A 19,306-nucleotide genomic window follows, 5' to 3' on the forward strand; every position below is an offset into this window, starting at 1 on the left:
AAGTTTAAGAGAACCAGACATAAGAGCCAGAAAGCTGGAAAATGCTTGAATAACAGGTGCTGAATATGGGAGAAATAGTCAAAATGTAAGCAATTATAAAAAAGAATAAACCTAGCCTCCAGTTATTTAACCAAAAAGAAACACAAAAATTTGAACAGCAGCACTTACCCTCCCCTATCCTGTCCCCAAGTCCTCCAAGTCCTCGTTTAACAAGTAGATCACAGTAACATCTAAGATACCCTAAACAGTGTCCATACTCCAGGCTGAATAATAAACACCACTGAGAAACACCCCAGAAGGATGGATTTCAAAATTATGCTTGGACCACACCATGTCCGTCTTTCTCCATTGTGGCTGATAACAGTAACGGTAAAAATTACCTCAATTAAGGGTGTCCAGGAATGCAGCCGCAGACTGTCAAAAAGGAAGAATCACTGGTTGGAATCACAGGGACAGCCCTATTGTGGTTCAAATCTTACTTAACAGAATGTTATCAGTAAACAATTTATCTTCCAATTATTCAAAAGTAAGATTTGGAATTCTGCAAGGCTCTATTTTAAGACCATTATTATTTACATTATATATGTTACCGTTACAGTTATAAGTAACCATGGCATTAAATTTCACTGTTATGCAGATGATACGCAATTGTACACATCAGCCAAGCCTGGTGACAAATACAGATTACATTTACATTTATAGCATTTAGCAGACGCTCTTATCCAGAGCGACTTACAAGAAGTGACTTACAAGAAGTGAAAGACTTACAAGAAGATTAAAGAAAATAGAGGACTGTGTAAAAGATGTGAAAGGCTGGATGTTATGTAATTTCCTCCTACTAAACAGTAACAAAACAGAGGTTCTCCTTCTGGGTCCAAAAGTGGCAAGAAATAAATTATCAGATTTAATTTTAAATCTCGCTGACTTTCTAGTCACACCTAGTTCAGCAGCAAAAAATCTTGGCATCATAACTGATTCAGATTTATCATTCAATCAACACATAGGCAGCATCACTAGGACAACGTTTTTACATCTTCACAACATTGCCAAGATAAGAAATGCCTTATTCCTGTGTGACACAGAAACATTAGTACATGCCTCTATTATTTCAGGGCTAGACTATTTTAATGCACTACTGCCAGGATGTACTAGAAGGAATTTAAGCAAACTTCAACCAGTTCAAAATGCTGCAGCCAGGGTCCTCACTAAAACTAGAAAATGTGATCATATCAATCCAGTTCTATCATCACTTCATTGGCTGCCTCTTAAATTCCATACTGATTACAAAATTCTTTTATTGACATATAAATCCCTACATGGGCTCGCTCCTGAGTACCTGCAAGATCTTATTTCCTATTATGAGCCATCACGACTACTCAGAACACAGAGTGCTGGCTTAATAATAGTTCCCAGAATTCATAAGGTTGTAGATGGGGGAAGAGCCTTTTCTTATAAAGCCCACCTGTCCGGTCGGACACTTAAGAACGACTGACCGCTGAGCTCTCCCCTGCTACCTGCTTCAGACCAGCTGCCCATGCCCCAGCTACCGCCACCTGCCTTGGACTAGCTGCTCAAACTACACTGAAGTTTTCATAGACCCTTACTACTACTACTACTACTATTATTAATATTAGTAGTATAATCATTTGTAGGTAGTTTGACCAAAGGAGGATGGGTCCCTTGGTTCCTCCCAAGGTTTCTTCCTCAGCTCTGATGGAGTTTTTCCTCCCCTTGTTGCCCCTGGCTTGCTCACCTGGGGGGTTTTACATTGATGTTAAAACTTTGTCTTTACTGGAATTCTGTGAAGCTGCTTTGTGACACCATCAGTTGTAAAAAGTGCTGTACAAATTAACTTGATTTGATTTGATTATTCACTTTGGACATCACAGTAAGTTTTTCTAGAATTGAGCATTTCACATCAAATCACCTTGAATGACTCTGTACGCATTTTATATACCTCATATGCCAATTTTGATGGTCCTTAATGACCATGCTAAAGTAATTACTATAGACTATAGAAAACTAGCAACAACATATGTCCAAATGTTTGTAGACATCTCGTCATCTTAATATTTGCTTTTTCCTGAAACCTATCAATATGTGTTTATAGTAGATGTTGGAACATTGTTATGAAGTTTTGAATGCATTCAGCCGCAAGAACATTAGTGAGGTCAGGTACTGATGTGGAAGATCTTTTTTTTGCTTTGGATCACAAACACCACTCCAACTTATCCCCAAAGGTATTAGATGGAGGACCATCACTCCCGAGAACACAGGTTTATTGTTTTTTAAAGGTTTAAAGAAGCAAAAACTTTAAAAGATATTTGAAATGTGTCATATACATTAATGTACACTGAACCAAAACTGGTTCTTCTGGGCATCGCATAAAAACCGTTTTTGGCACCTTTATTTTTAAAGTTGTTATAGTCCTTGTGGACTTAGGCCCCTGTGAAGATGCTCCAGACCACCTCATTATATTGGCAAAGCTTTTCTATGGAGACTGTACACGCTGTGTGCAAAAATGACTGTTTGTGTCAGCAATAAGTGCAACTTAAAATAGCTGAATTCACCAGTTGGAAGAAATTTTAACAAATCAGTTCTTGTATGTAGTTAAGGAATGTGTGAAGATTGGTGTTGGTGTGCTTGTGCATGTGCAAAACATAAATGTTTCCCCTCACAGTTTAATTAATCAACAGCCCTGGAAGGCGTGGGAGTGGAAGTACTGCTGGCCTCTTTTACAATGAACCCTGTGTAACCTGCTTTGTGTGTTTGTGTGTAAAATCATTATCTGGGAAGAGTAAATGATACTCCCATAAAAGCAGACAATAGCATCTTTCTATTTTAGGTTTTACAAACACTAAGAAAGTTCAAATTACAAACTGGCCGGTAGTCAAAGTTTGAGTACTGAGTCACAATCATCCATAAATCAGGAAAAAAGCCGCCCCAAACCAGCCTGCCATTTCGGAACACCCACCATAAGCAAGGGGAAATAGTTTACTCTGGCTATTTCTGGAACTGCCATTACCATTTCCACTTAAAGGAGGAAGGGAAAAAAAGGAGTTCATAGACTTGTTCCACTGATACAATCCAATAATTAAATATTTTTTTTAAAACACTGGTACTTTACATCTTCTGTTGCATTTAAGAAAAAAATTGCTACCTTAAATCCACTGCCACCTTAAATCCATTGCTAACTTGAATCCACCACTACCACTTGTTACTTGTCATTGCTACCTTAAATCCACTGCTCCCTTAAAGCTACTGTTACCTTAACTGTAATATTAAATCCAGTGAATATTAAATCCATTTTTTGCAGTTACTGCTATGCTTTAAGTTGTATGCGAGTCTGTGTGTACTGTGTATGAGCATCTGTGTAAGACATTGTGACATTACTTGTGGCAGTTTGAATGTTCTGAACTGTCCACCATTCATTTCCAGTGGTAAAGAACCATCTTGAACCATCTTTTTTACAAAAACTTATGAGAGCAAAAAGCAAAAGCACATTATTCTCATGTATGAGGAATGTTTGTGGACCATGAAACGTTTACAGAATTTAAGCTTAAAACAATAAGATTACAAAGAAGAGTAAGTTGATTTCCCAAGCTCACATAATAATGAGAAGATTATGAAGAACATTACTAGTAAGAAAAGAATTACAAAGAACAATAAGTTGGCTTTTCCAAGCTAACTTAATAAAACTATACATAAGATTTAAAGTTTGATTTGTATGTATATCTTGCTCCCATAACATGAACATGTTTGCTTCTGTGGCATAAAGCCATTAATAGTTTTATTGCATATGATCCTACCTATTCAGAGAGGTCAAATATGCTCTCCCAGCTAAGTATGGTTGCAGCAATGCCTACAAAAGAAATTTGGAATTTACAGTATTGGCAGTGCTTTGTAAGACTGATGCAATCTATAAATTATCAGTATATATGCATACATTATCAGTTTTGATTGGAGAAACCTAAATGATAAACTGAAAACCATGTGTAAACATTAAAATATACAACACAGTATAAAGGAGGATTTTGTGTGTGTATCGGTCTGTCCTAAGAAGTTTTGGTGTTACTGCCTTTATTGGATTAAAACAAAGTTGAAAATCAGCTACACACTTAACATGTGGAGACTTTTTTCAGATCAGCTTGCTTAATTAAACTAAATAGATTTTGGAACATTCATTCCAGTGCACACAATCAGGTAAGCTATAATGTTAAGTAAATCATGTTTTTTCCTCATCTTCTAACAATGTTATATATGCATTAAGGTGTAGAATTTTGGACACATCAAAAAGCATTTGACTGCAGACAAAGGTTGCACATGTTTATATATTGTTTGTTAAATGTTATAGTGATACCAGCCTTTATAGTACAGATACTAGTAAAGGCTACATTATGCAAATGCACCCTCCAAACAGTCACTATGCTGTGAGCATCCAGACCAACCATCTACACATCAGATGTATGGGTGGACTATATTGGAAAAATACAACCTTAAGGGGTCTTAAGGGGTGCTGGAGCCCCAGTAGAAACATCCTGGACAGGTCACCAGTCCATCACAAGGCAGACATATAGCCATATACATTCACAACTAGGGGTAACTTAGGTAATTCAGGTAATAGTTCATTTAGATCTCCAGTTCTCCTGACTGCATGTCTTTGGACTTTGAGACTGTGAGAGGAAACTGGAGCACCAGTTTCACACATGAAAAAAATATTCAAGAGAAAAAAAAATCATGTCCTGTGCCTAGTTTCACCATTTCCTGTCTCCTCCCATGTAGCCACTTCTCATCATTAAGGTTTCTACCTGTGTGTTACCCTTCCTTTTCCAAATGTATGTTTTTGAGGTTGTTTATGACTTAAATCTCATATTTTAGTCAATAAGGGCATTTACTGAAGTAAATTTTTAGGACTGAAAATGAGCATAATTCAAGTTGTATGTCGTGTATAACAGTGTTTATTGAGGCTGTTTGAAGAGTAATATTTCCTGTTCTATTGTACAAGAGTGTTCATTGAAGTTGTTTATGGACTAATATGTTCTAATTATGTTTACAAGTATACAGAAAAGAGAGATACAGGAACAACTTTGAAAGGCTGCGCTGTCATAACTAATCTAAAAAACATAACACTTGCAGAGGCCTGAGGCTATGCATAATGTCTGAACATCATTAAAATATCATAGATAAATATGGTAAAAAGTACTGCCTTGAATTTCTCATTTGTAGACCACTGAGTTTTAACATGAGCAAATTTTTCCTCTGATGTAGTTTTTTGGTTATCTACACGAGAGTGAAGAGAAGCTAACAGACACCCTGCGGTCCCAATGAATAAGTGGGTTTTCAAAACAGCTTCAACTGATTTCAACTGATTGCTCAAGATTAATCTCTGTATAGGGCTGCTGAATGCACTCATGACGCAGCAGTTAATACACTTAGCCATCAAATGCTGATGGGAAATAACAAGGGGGGGGGGGCATATGCATAATATGCTGTATAATATGCTTCTATTAAATGTACTACATTAGCTATTAGGTCAATTGTGAAAATAGCATTACTGTTCTTGTCTGCCTTGCAAGGTCTCATGCACTGCATGACAGGCTGGACTCACAAAATGGCACTTTCATGATTTAAAATGAAACGTAGATTCAGCTGAAACAAGCAAATTCCACAACAACTGTATGGTAATGGAGTCTCATCTGACCCTTGGAGTCTCATCTGACTTCTCACTCCTGGCGGAGATCTCAGTCTCCTGATTACTAAAGACTCACACCTACGATAGAAGTCATGGGACTCTTAGGTTGGGCTATTTAAGCCCAGACTTTGACCAGCTACAATGCGAAGTATTGTTCCACTGAACCTTACTGAGTGTTTTTGTGCTTTGACTTCTGTGTTGGTTTGCTGACTTTCGTTTTTGCTTTGCCCCTATTTTGGATACCTCTGCCTGTCTTTGGGATTTGTACCTTTTTGATCCTAGCCTGGACTGTGACTATGATTCTGGTTTGCCCTTTTGTCGTTTGGTATTTTTGCCGTGTCATTAAAATCATGCTTATTTCCTATCTGCATTCGTCTCTCATCACACAATCTAAAAAGGCATGTTTGGAAATACTTTGGAGCAGTATGTAAAGGTCAGTAGATGGCAAAATTGTGGAACCTTGCATGCAAGCTATGTAAGTCTCAGTAACCCTACCATTTAAGCAATATCGACCTGAAGGCACATCTTGAAAACATGCGACCAAATGCATCCAATTCAGTTCTTACTCAAAATCACATTCCCTGGATAAATCAAAATTGTGGAAGGGCGCATACATGCAGTACTGAAACAATGGAAAGCAAAAGTCTTGTACCTCAGTTTAATAATCCACCCAGCGACAAAGTGAAGATTTATATCTTTCGTGAAGTTTAGTAGTTGCAGTGTTGTTTGTGCTGATTACTTCCTGGGGACTTATTTCATGAATGGGAACATGAATTTAAGGGGAACTGAATCTGATGCAACACAGGCAACACTGGTTTTATTGGTATGCCCTCTTATTGACATAATGTACAGAAATAGATATCTGAATGGTTCAAACCTATGTGGGGAGGGAATAATCAAACAATTTCTGGCCAAATTTTTGACAGCTCTAATGCACATGATGATAGTTTCCAACTGTCTATATACTACAGCAGCATAAAAGTGTAGATATTAATTGATAAAAAATATCTTTGAGTTATCATTAATAAAATGTTTGCAGCAATTACTAATTTAGAAACCATTAAACTAAAGTACAAAGCCATTGTAACTAAGGCCCAGGAAGCCTTAGGTAGGAAAGTTAGGCTTGATGATTCTAGATGAGAGGTGTTCATGCCAGGCACTGTTTAGAAGGCCTTGAGAGATAAGCAGACACCTGCATGTAAGAAATACTGCCTTTTTATTAAAAAACAAGCTAGCTTTTGGTGAGGAGATAGATAAGCAGCGAGCAGGAATGGGTTATAATTCCTTAATAATTAAAAAATCCATTATGGAGAAGTCGTAAAATTGGTCCTTATCAGACAAAGCACAGAGGTGTCAAAAAGTAAATTTAACATAGCAAATATAATGACAGCCTATGGAAATTCTAGGATGGTCAGAGAGGAGGAGTGAAGACAGCGCCCTGGGGAGGGGCAATGAGCATATTCAAAAAACATTATAAAAACTGATGTAATGTGTTCAATCTTTGCATTTTTGGCTATCCGGAAGCCGACTTGTCACCTGAAACTTAATAAAAGTCTTTTTCTTCAAGAGAACCAATGGCTGAAATTATTTTTTTTTTCATCTTCTTCATTCTTGCAAGAAAATCCTTTAAACTTTGTGGTGATATTGCTTTTCATACTTTGCAAGAGCTTTTTAATCTTTTGATTTAATGGCATTTTTTATAATAGAAAACAAATTAAATTAAAATTAGAACATCAATTAAAAAAAAAAAAAAAAAAAAAAAAAAAAAAAACCCTTCCTGGACCAGGGCCTTGTGTGGTCTAGGGATCTTCAGAGCTAAGTCGTCGGGAGCAATATGCTCCTGGTAGGGTCTCCCAGGGCGAACAAGTCTGGAGTGAAGACCCAGACTAACACGATCCAAAAAACCCACCATGAAAAACGGGCACAGAAAAATGTGTACCCTGACCGGGAGAGGGTCACCAGGACCTACCCCTGGAGCCAGGCCTGGGGGTAGTGTTCCCTGGTGAGCACCTGGTGGCCGGGCAGCCCACGTAACCCAGCCGGACTCAGAGCAAAGAGGCAAAGTGGGGGGACCATGTGGGCCCACCACCTGCAAGGTCCAGCATGGGGGAGCGGTGCAGTGCTGCACAGGCAGTGGGAGATTACAGGGGGACCCTTGGCGGCCTAGGCCCTTGCGGCAGAAACTGGTTCTTGGCACTTGGAATGTAACCTCACTGGAGGAAGGAGCCGGAGCTTGTGCGGGAGGTTGAGAGGTACCAACTAGATATAGTTGGGCTCACCTCCACCCTCAGTGTCGGTTCTGGAACCAAACTCCCTGATAGGGGTTGGTCCCTCTCCTACTCATGGATTGCACAGGGTGAGAGGCGCTGGATGGGAGTGGGGTTACTCATGAGTCCCCGGCTGGCGGCCGTGCAGTTGGAGTTTGTCCCGGTGGGCGAGAGGGTTGCCTCAATGCAAATTAAAATCACAGAGAGGAAAACTGACGGTTGTGTGTGCTTATGCACCAAACAACAGGTCAGAGTATTCGGCCTTCTTGGAGCGAGTGGGCGGGGTTCTGGAAAGGGTCCCGTCTACAGACTCCATAGTCTTACTGGGAGGCTTCAATGCTCATGTTGTCAATGACTGGGAGACCTGGAGAAGCGTGATTGGGAAGAACGGCCTGCCCAATCTAAACCTGAATGGTGAATTGTTATTGGACTTCTGTGCCAGGCATGGATTGTCCATAACGAACACCAAGTTCGAACACAAGGATGTTCATAAGTGTACATGGAACCAGAGCTCCTTGGGTCAGATGTCAATGATCGATTTGTTGTTGTTTCATCTGACTTGGGACCGTATGTTCTGCACACTTGGGTAAAGAGAGGCACTGAGCTGTCAACTGATCACCATCTGGTGGTGAGTTGGATCAGATGGCAAGGAAAGGAAGCTTTTCTCATGTCCCGGGGGACATAGAATCTGAATGTACCCTGTTCAAAACCTCCATTGTGGAAGCTGCCAGGCATAGCTATGGCCAAAAGCTTGTGGATGCCTGTTAAAATGGTAACCCAAGAACACCCTGGTGGACACCAGTGGTGAGGGAGGTCATAAAGCTGAAGAAAGAGGCCTTTTGGGACTGGATGGCCCAAAGGACTCGCGACTCAGCAGAGAGGTACCGACAGGCGAAAAAGGTGACAGCCGCAACGGTGGCAGAAGCAAAATCCAGGGTGTGGGAGGAGTTTGGCGAAGCCATGGAAAAAGACTTTCGGTCAGCCTCAAGGAGGTTCTGGACAACTGTCCGGCGACTCAGGAGTTGTTGGGGTGGCTGCGCCCAAGCTGTATTTGGCAACTTTGAAGAAACTCTGACTTCAAATGAGGATATTGTCGTCAGTGGAAGGAGCACTTTGAATAACTCCTTAATCTGGGAGACATGCCACCCTCACAGAAGCCAGGGCTGGAGGCCTCTGGCATCCCAAGCTCCATTTCCCTGGTGGAGGTCACTGAGGTAGTTGGCAAGCTCTTCAGTGGCAAGGCACCGGGGGTGGATGAGATTCGTCTCACCGTGGGGCTGTCATGGCTGACGCGCCTCTGCAAAATTTCATGGACCTCAGGAACAATACCCTTGGACTGGCAGACCGGGGTGGTGGTCCCTATTTTTAAAAAAGTGGACCGGAGGGTGTGTGCCAACTATCGGGGTATCACACTGCTCAGCCTCCCAGGGAAAGTCTATGCCAAGGTGCTGGAAAGGAGACACCAACCGATAATTGAACCTCAGATTGAGGAGGAACAATGCGGATTCCATCCTGGCCATGGAACAATGGACCAGCTTTTCACCATCTCGCACATTGTTGAGAGGGCATGGGAGTTTGCCAACCCAGTCCACATGTGTTTTGTGAATTTGGAGAAGGCGTATGACCTTTTCCCTGAGATATCTTGTGGGAGGTCCTCCGGGAGTATGGGGTACTGGGGCTACTACTCCGGGCGATTCGATCTCTGTACTCCCAGAGTGAGAGCTGTGTTTGTATACTCAGCATTAAGTCAGACCCTTTCAGTATTAGCGTTGGGCTCCACCAGGGTTGTGCCCTGTCTCCACTCCTGTTCATGATATTCACGGACAGGGTGTCAAGGCGTAGCCAAGGTCAGGAGGGCATTATGTGTGGAGGCCAGAGGGTGGTGTCACTGCTGTTTGCAGATGGTGTTCTTTTGGCTGAATCACATGGTTGCCTCCAACACTCACTGGAGCAGTTTGCAGCTGAGTGTGAAGCGGTTGGTATGCGGATCAGCACCTCCAAATCCTCCGAGTCCATGGTTTTAGCAAGGAAAAGGATGGCATGCCCACTCCAAGTAAGGGGAAAGGACTTGCCCCAGGTGGAGGAGTTTAAGTATCTCGGGGTCTTGTTCACAAGTGATGGGAAGAGGGATCCTGAGATCCGTCGCAGACTTGGACAGTCTCTGTACTGTAATGCGGTCTCTGTACCGGACTGTAGTGGTGAAGAGGGAGCTGAGCCATAAGGCAAAGCTCTCTGTTTACCGGTTGGTCTACATCCCAACCCTCACCTACGGTCATGAGCTGTGGGTAATGACCGAAAGTACGAGATTGCAAGCACAAGCAGCAGAAATGAGCTTTCTTCGCAGGGTGGTGGGCTACACACTATTTGATAGGGTGAGGAACTCGGCCATCTGGGAGGAGCTTGGAGTAGAGCCGCTACTCCTCCGCATTGAGAGGAGCCAGCTGAGGTGGTTCGGGCATCTGATTCGGATGCCCCCTAGATGCCTCCCAGTGGGGGTGTACCAGGCATGGCCTATCGAGATAAGGCCCCGGGGTCGTCCTAGGACCCGCTGGAGGGATTACATCTCCAAGTTGGCCTGGGAGCGGCTTGGGGTCCCTGGGAATGAGCTAGAAGAAGTTGCAGGGGACAGGGTCATCTGGGATTCTCTGCTCTCCCAACTCCTACCACGACCCTATCTGGATTAAGAGGTCAACAATGATGATAATGATGATATCAATTAAAAAGTTAGTTCGTTGTAACATAACATTACGTCAGAGACCCAGGGTATAGGCTGGACTACTTTGGATCCCGACAAAATAATGTGCCAAGATTTTCAGTGGCTTTCAGGTTTCACTTACAATGTGTGTCATGACAAATAAGATGTTGCACAGATAACAGGATCCTACCATAAATCTACAACGGAGGGATGGGTAACATGGTAAATTACAACAGCACAGTCATAGTGACGTCACTTGAGACAGATAAATAGCTACATGTGTTTATAGGCATCAAGAGCTCGGTTCCTATTACCACCACTCTTGAGAGGTTTCTTCACAACCCACCATTTCACATCAACATACTGGGAGACTGTTTGTTTTTTAATGAACGTTTTCATTTCTTTTTAATTTCAGTAGCCAAAACACACAAACAAGTAAATACTCACACAGATGAACACATCCTTCAAGTTGTCAGCTCGTGCTCAGTCAGTGAGCTGATTCTGACAAATCAGTCTGGTCTGGGTATTTGTTAAGGATTCTCTCTTGCTCTATTCCAGACTTTAGTGCATTTAACTTTCTCCGTTACTGGCTGAACCCGGAGGCCATTTTCCACAGCTACCATGACGACCGTGCAACCCTCATGATCTCAGCGCAAAGACTTCCAAAACATTCCTGAAGTCAGTAGAAGTACCTCAGTACAAACTCATACTTTCTCTCTATATTCCCTCCTCAAAAGAACCAGAGAAACAACTAATTCCAGTAGTAGATACTAAAATATACTTCCCCAGCCATGTCAGAAGGGCATATGTAATACAATTTGTCACCCCACAGCAGGCCACAACACTTTAGTGAATTCACTTAAGGTACACCCATAGCTGACAGAGGTATTTAACTGCACACACATTTGTATAATGAATTGAATCAAAACTATCAAGCCAACAGCATCCTGTGACCACTGATGAAGAACTAGAGGATAATGAACTCAGACTATGCAGCAACAGATGAGCTATTGTCTCTGAGATTGCACATACAAGGTGGACCAAGGTAGGTGTGTATAATGGAGTGGACAGTGAGTGGACATGGTGTTTAAAAACTCCAGCAGCAGTGGTCTGATACATGTGTATTAGTGCAACACAAGCCACCGCAACGTCAGTGTCACAGTGCTGAGAATTATCTACCACCCAAATAATACCTGCTCTGTGGAGGTCCTGTGGGGGCCCTGACTTTTGAAGAATAGGGTAAAAGGTGGCTTACAAATAAACTACTTTTGCCTCTGCTATTGCCACTAGTAGTAAAAAAATACAACAGGATCTTTATTTAAGAATTGCCATCCAAGATATAGTTAGTGTCATGGTTGGTTCCTGTTTCGTGACTCTGCCCCCGATTGTCGCCACATGTTTTCCGCCTGTCCCTCGTTATCCCTGTGTTTTAAAAGGCCTTTGTTTGAGCTTTGTTTTCGCTGGTCTTTGTACTGTTCTGGTTGTACTGTTTGATGTTTGAATTGTTGTTTGAAGTGTTTCTTATTGTTTGGTGTTTCTTCCAGCCTCCGTTGTTTGTTGATCCTGTTTTCATTTTGTCATGTCTGTCCCTCCTTCTCTCCATGTTGGCTGTTTGACCCTGAACCGTTATGACTATGACCCTAGATTTGCCCATAATAAAAGTTGCTTATCTCAGCGTATGCGTCCACCTCCTTGCTCCACGTTGAATAGTATTTTGCAGAAGAAAATAAAACATAGGGGGAGCCCACTAAACATCATTCTAAGTCACACTGTCTTTGTTTCCTCTGTTGCGTATTGTCTCACCTTCTTTCCTCCACCTTATTCATCCTGCCAAAAGGTAAACAATAACTAGATCCTTTGCCCATTGACAGACAGGAAGGCACTTTTCATTAGCTGAAAGATTAGCTCCTGCCTGGCTGCACGACTAGTTGGCCACAACAGCAGTCTTCAAGTGAAAACCAATTAGGACAGGTTTAACAAGTTAGCACCATGACCAGCATGATACCGTTCATTCTTAAAATCTGCATTCATTTTATATTAGAGTGATGGGCAAACAAAGGCATTAAAAGGCTATTTTGACTGGTTTAAATTTAAACCTTTTTAAAAACAGATTCTGGAGAAATAAACTTTTTTTCCAGACTTCAAATGTTGCCAATCTCCTAAGACACTTCTTTAGCTTTGCTTTGAAATTATGGCTAATGTAGCTAATGAGTAATGGAAACTTGCACAAAACTGCACAAATCACACATTTGCCTCAAATTATGTTGAGATGTTAAGTAATCTCAAATAGACTTGCAAAGGTATGTTGCACATCCAGAAAAGTAGTAGCAGCAATATTAAGGCCTGTACAGTGCCACAGACCATATAAGAAAGTCTATTTGAGATTACTTAATAGTTTTAAACAGATTGAGACAAGTGTGTGATGATCAATGCTTGCAGATACTGCTAATTTCTGGGTTATGAGTTTCCATTACGTTAGCCACATTAACCTACAATAAACCTATCTTGGCTGATCAACAAAATTTGGAGTCAAAACATTTGGGAACATTTTGTTTAACCAGCCAGCTGGAATTATAAAGGCGGATGATGTCTCTTGCTTTAAAAGAGCTTAGCAGGACAGATAGCTCTGCTGTGACCTCAGTCTATTCCGCACTGGATTAAAGTTCTCTCACTTTAGTCTGTGATAATCAGAGCGGATTAAAAGGTAATAAGGGATGCTTGTTAATGAAATCCCACTCCTCCTTCAGGCTTGCAGTACTCTCACAGGCCACAATCCTACTTAAAATAGTGTCCTTCCTCATTCCAACATCTCCGTGTTTTTGGACAGATTGTTCGTTTATTGACCCACTTTTACCAAGCATCTCACAGCACTGATTTAAGACCAGGTCTCATCAGGTCATGCAACTTTATTGTTAGATGTAAGGGAAAAAAAAGCATAGGCTGATTCTAGATCAGTATTATTACTCTAAGAAGTTATGAATATGGGTCACTGTCAGCTCTTTACAATCTGCATTTTGACAGAAAACATCTCTTTACAAAACATTATGGTTTTCCACTTGTACAAATTATCTCAATTTGAAGTGTTAGGGGCAATGAGTCTTAGAAGGCTAATGTAATGCAATGGCAAGCTCTTAGGATATACTAGGCTAGCTATGGCATGTGCTTTCACGCTTCCCACATCAGTAGATCAGATTAAAGTAGCAAAATCTTCATCAATAACATGCTATTTCACATTCAGTGAGCATGACAGAGCAGCACACACAACAGGCAAGTTTGTCAAGAGGTGATTTCTGTGTGATTCCGAGGTATATGCTGTATACCTATGTGGAAACTACTAGGATTTGTGCATAATTACTCAAAATGCACAGTGATGTGTCGTTAACTGTCACTATCACTGTATGTATGTGAATATTAAGGACATGAAAGCCTGATCATTTCCCTCACCTCCTCTCATTGCCTTGCTCTCTCTCTCTCTCTCCTCATAACCTTTCTTTGACTCAAACATGAGTAAGCATGACCACCCAGGATGTGAAATTTACTCAGTGCTATAGCTTTTATCCCATTTATTAGCCTTGCACGAGCACTAACTTTGAGTTTTAAGATCAGCTTGTACCGATTTACCCCTGAGCAACCCTCAGAACACTTAGTTAGCTCACTACTGATAAACAAAAGTCGCTTTTGTTTTGTTATCTCTTAGACATGGCACAGGTAGAAAGAGAGAGAAGATGTGTTAGTTTTCCTTCCAGATGTTTCAGTGAGTCTAAGTATAGATAAAAGACATTAACATCAGCCTTCAGGTGATTCCAATTTTGAAAGGTTTTGAAATGCAAATAGTTTAAAGGGTAAAAAAAATTGTGGGGTTACAAGCAGGTAGGTCTTGAATATGTACTTTCATATTTGTGCAGCCATTTCATTACTAATAAGGTAAATGTCACAGATATACTGTAAGTATTCATAAACATTTCCACACACTCTCAATTTATCATCCTCCCTCGAAATACCATTTTTCCCCCTCTCACACACCCCCACCCACCCACCAACCCACCCACCCATATAGAAATGGAAAATAACCCATCTTAGCCAGAACAGGGAACCTGTGACTGGACCCCCAGGACAGGAGATGGTGATAAGGAAAGGAAACAGAACAGAAAAATGGACCGGGACAAAAACACAAACAAGAACTGGAACAGAGACCAACACACACACAGGAATGAGGACAGATGGTGACTAGACAAGACACAGGACGAAATATTGAGACAGGACACCTGATACACTGGGAGAAGGCAATTTGAAGGTTGGCTGGTACTGTGGCAGTTCAGAGAGACAGTGCTAGAGCAATTCAGGGAGATGACATTGGAGTGACCTAGGGAGTCGCAACTGGAGTGAACCCTTAGACTCACTGTTATGCCTGATCAATGTACTGTGAGCCATAAAAATAAACAAATCTTATCCATATAGGACCAACACAGGTGTTCTCAATGCATGACTGATCCTGGTGAAAGTTATGATGTGAGAATACCAATTCTGCATCAGCGCCTCTACTCGTGATTTGTAAATACAGATTTTATTATTATATTATATATTATATTTATATTATTAACATTGTGGAACTATCCTGCTGCAAAGGAAACATTTTTTCAACATAATCAGTCAAAATCCCAAGAAAATAAGTCATTACTTCAACATAATCAGTCACTATCTTAAGAAAATCAGCCATTATTTCTACATAATCAAACAAAATGTTAACACAACAATACATTATTTCAACATAATCACAATCTTGATAAGACGTCACTGCTTTGAAAGAAAGAGACAGAAAGGGGGGAAAATATATTTTTCCCCTAGCTGGTGAAAACAGGCTTCTAAAATTTAATGCAATTGTTTGTGTTAAGGCCATTCTAGTATTATATGGCACATCCCCACTTGCTTGCTAGCATGTACTATGGGTAAAAAGGAACTGCTTTAAGTTGAACTACAGTTTCTCCATTCAAAATCCTCGTGACGCACTTCAGGACAATCAATGTCAGCCTTCTCTACCTATGGTTAATGCATTTCTAATGATCATACATTTTCTATTATCTACACAGTAATACTGAATGCCATTCTTCAGGCTTGGGAAAAGTAAGCTGGCAGAAAGACCCCAGATCAAAGCCTGGAAGACAGCACTAGCTGAAGCTGGCAGAATATTAATTTGTAATAAAGCTTGGGAGACTGGAATTTATGCAACGGTCTTGCAGAACACCTGTTAGGTGTAACATAATAAACACTGAATATGCAACCAAGTGCAAGACAGAAAAAGGAACATATGAGCATTTGTTCCAGACATCTTCAAAACACGGGAGACTCTTGAAAAGGTCTATAAAATACAAAAAACGGAGTAGATCTAGACAAAGTATTACATTGTAAAGAAGGTACAAATTATCATAGTACCTGATTGATGATTCAAAATTGAATGGTATTGTGAAAAATTTAAAGCGATCAAATTAAATCTAACTTAGTCAACCTCAAACGTTGTCAAGACATGTTTGGTATCCAAAGTTTGCTATTTAGTTTTACACTGGAGTTAAAAGGCATTTATGGCTTACCATTTATATAAGCTTATAACACACCAATTAGCATTATGCCAAATGCATTCCTAAAATCACTATACATTTGCCTCAAACTGTGTCAAGTTGTTAAGTAATCTCAAATAGACTTGTGTGTTTTCTGACACTATGTGAAATACCATTACCTATAAAAATGGGCAAAACTGATTACTGATTGATTCCATTTGAGGTAAGGAGAATATTGTGTACATTGTTTGGTCAAACAAGGGTACAAGGATGAAAGGGAAAGATTTCTACTCAGTTTGGGGGCTCTTTTAGTGGTGTACATGTGTGTTTATTTGTGGTGAAGAGAGTGGGTAGAGCATGTTTGCTCTGCACACATTATCAAAGTTGGTGGTGGCAAAATTCCATTGCTTCTGCAAAAAGGGCAATAAAACCGTTTTTCACACTCAGAACATGGCACATACTTTTACCAGTAATGATTGGGCTTTGCATTATTCACTCATACAGCCCTTAAACAGTATTTCACCTGGATGCATGCATTCACATTTTCCATTAAAGTCTCATTAAACAGGATGTATTCTTCTTGTATTCTGTTGTATATTACAAGTTTCACAATTGTCATATGCAATGATAATTGCAGTACTAATAGTATCTACATAGACATAATTTCTAGGGAGATAAGGAGGTTACAAGCCCCCAACAATTAATTTTTATAATTATTCAGCAATAAGGCATGACAAATATTTTGGTTATAATCGGTTATGTAATAGTGATTTAATAAATGTTGTTTAAAAATATTTTAAAACAACCCCCCCAGTTCTAAAAAAGCTTAGCTGAGCATCATGAAAGCATCAATAACTATGGCTGTCACTATCAAATCCAGTAGAAATAACTGACCAGTCTTATCTGACTTATCTAATGTACCCTTCTATATTATTTGGACATGACATTTGGGTTGTCTAACTGTGTCTTTTCAAAAAATTTAAACTGCATACTAAAGACTGAATTTGTGGGGAAATTAGATTGTTGGATTGTCAAGTTTAACCCAAAGTTATGTCCTTGAGTGTCTGCAATGTGCAGCCCTAGTGTGACTGTAACATCTGGTTTCCTATCCAGACCTACCCACAAAAGCAATGAGACACGCACACATACATACTGAGGGAAAAGGTCCTAGGCCTTCAGATATTGAGTATGCTTTGCACATTCCTGACTACCTTCCATCACCACTCAGCCTGACATGCCCCATCTCCAACACACACACACACACACACACACACACACACACACACAAACACACACACACACAGAGGCTCTCAGAGTACTGACTCAGAACTCACACCAGACAGTCTCTATTGGGGTCCTAACTGACTGCATATACAACCTGTCTGAAAGTGAGCAGTTAACCTAAATAGAACAAGATATGTTAATCACAAAATCTGTCTGTGTATGTATGTATGCACTTGTACCAGTTTTAATCTCAAAATCTCAATGGAAGCTCAACAACAACAAAAACAGATATTACTCACAGTAAACTCACAGTTTGCTATTTTCCTCTAGCTTGAAGAAAAGTTCCTCTTATTTTTCTGTACAATTTAAAACCTGTACTGTACATATTTTTATATGTAATGTTGATAATGATGAAGTAGAAGTAAAACCAAAAACACATTTTCTTTGATTTCTATTTTGCCAGACAACACCCCGCATGTACATTCATACGCAAACATTTGAACACCATGTTAAAAGTTTATTTCAAGACAGCTACACATTATTATCACTTCAGAGTATGTGCACATTTTTAGGCACAAATTTAATGACTTAAGACTTTAATTCTTCTAAAAGGAAAGCAGAAAAAGAATCTTGGCTACAGCACAATTTTTTAATTTTCTTGAATTTGAATAACAGAAATATTTAGTGCCCATCAGCTAATATAAATGCTTTCTCATTGACAAAAACAAAACAGAAGACCCAGTCCAATGGGAAAAAATGTCCCACTGCATCTGTCTAGTATTTTGTCAAAAAGGTTGGGAAAAAATGGAACGGCCAGAAGAAGGAGATCCATACGGACCTCAGCAATGGTGTCATATTACGATGACCTTGGTTTGGGAAATCCACATACTTCACAACAGAGGGCCAAACTTTAACTGTTCTTTCAAGTGGTGGCAAATTTTCAAGCGATCACTGGCCATAGAAATTTAAAGGGAACGATGCAGATTTTGTTGCAGAACTGAAGTTTCTTCTTTCTGTGGCACTGTCAAAAAGAGAGTACAGGGCACTGAGAATTCTCTCAATCTGTCAAACTACATTCTTAAAAGAGTTGTGGAGGGTATGTAGTATTTAAACAAACACCGTAGGTATTGGATGCTGTCATTGTTTTGGAAATTGTCATCGTTATCATATATAAAATACCAGTAAAATAAATCATAAAAACTGAACAAAAACAGACATGCTTGTTCCTTGTGCCCCACATTGAATTTAATGCATCCCCTCCTACAATTCCAGACATTTTGGACCCTATAAGTATTGCAAGTACCCCATCACTGTCATCTTTTTCACCTCAAACAAAGGTGAAAAGTTCGAATATACATGGTTACATTATGTTTTGTTGATTTTCAAAGTGAAGATAAGTTAATACATCCTCCACAAGTAACATAGCTGAGTTTGACATATTGGGGGAAAAATAAAATGCAAAAATATTCCATCTTTTTTTCATTCAATGTGCTACTTTCAGCAAAGAAACAACAATTATGCAACAAAAATTACAGAAATGTGTTTTCTGTGCTGACATTTCAGCATCAGGCAATGAGATGCTGCTTCCAGATCAACATTTCAACTTTTATCTGGGGGTGACACTAAACAGTAAATCCATGCCCCCAGGATTAGAGACCAGTGGTTTGGAACGTAATAAAGAGGTCTACATGTGCTTGCACAGAGCACTAATCCGTACCCTGCTGCGTAAGAATGGGGAAAATAATTTGGCTGAGGGTTCACATTCTTTTCAAAGAGCTTCGCAAAATCAATCACAAGGGATTGACGAACACCATTGATAATCTACAATGCATGTAATAAATCCACATTAAACCTCACGATCACCATATAGCTCACA

At 40.1% G+C, this 19,306-nt stretch overlaps 1 protein-coding gene across 8 annotated transcripts in view; it reads right to left on the reverse strand.

Moving 5' to 3' along the window:
* si:ch211-285f17.1 (sickle tail protein) overlaps window positions 1–19,306 on the reverse strand; it is a 269,763-nt gene that overhangs the window by 191,419 nt on the left and 59,038 nt on the right. The gene's annotated exons all lie outside the window — the stretch shown is intronic.

The sequence above is a fragment of the Pygocentrus nattereri genome, chromosome 3 (assembly GCF_015220715.1).
Source record: "Pygocentrus nattereri isolate fPygNat1 chromosome 3, fPygNat1.pri, whole genome shotgun sequence".
In the NCBI taxonomy this organism is placed as follows: Eukaryota; Metazoa; Chordata; class Actinopteri; order Characiformes; family Serrasalmidae; genus Pygocentrus; species Pygocentrus nattereri.